Below are 277 nucleotides of genomic sequence, written 5' to 3'. Positions count from 1 at the left end.
CTGGGCCTGTTCCCCCTGGCCCACCCTGGCTCCAGCCCCCCGGCCAGGCCATGGTGCCGGGGAGGGGCTGTCCCCTCTGGGGGGGGGGCAGAACAGGGTGCCCCATGGGGGCCCCCTTCAGCTCCCCATGGGGTGCAAGCCCATGCTGGCACTCCTGGCTCTCATCAGGGTGACGGCGTTGCGCAGCCGGCTCACCCAGTCACCCTGTTGTCACCACATCTTGCGGTTGCCGTCACTGGCTGGAAAACGAGTCTCGCCTTGCCACACCGCACCCCCC

Source organism: Fulmarus glacialis, unplaced genomic scaffold (genome assembly GCF_000690835.1).
Source record: "Fulmarus glacialis isolate BGI_N327 unplaced genomic scaffold, ASM69083v1 scaffold18384, whole genome shotgun sequence".
In the NCBI taxonomy this organism is placed as follows: domain Eukaryota; kingdom Metazoa; phylum Chordata; class Aves; order Procellariiformes; family Procellariidae; genus Fulmarus; species Fulmarus glacialis.
The sequence above is the reverse complement of the archived record's forward strand: the minus strand, read 5'-3'. Positions refer to the sequence as shown.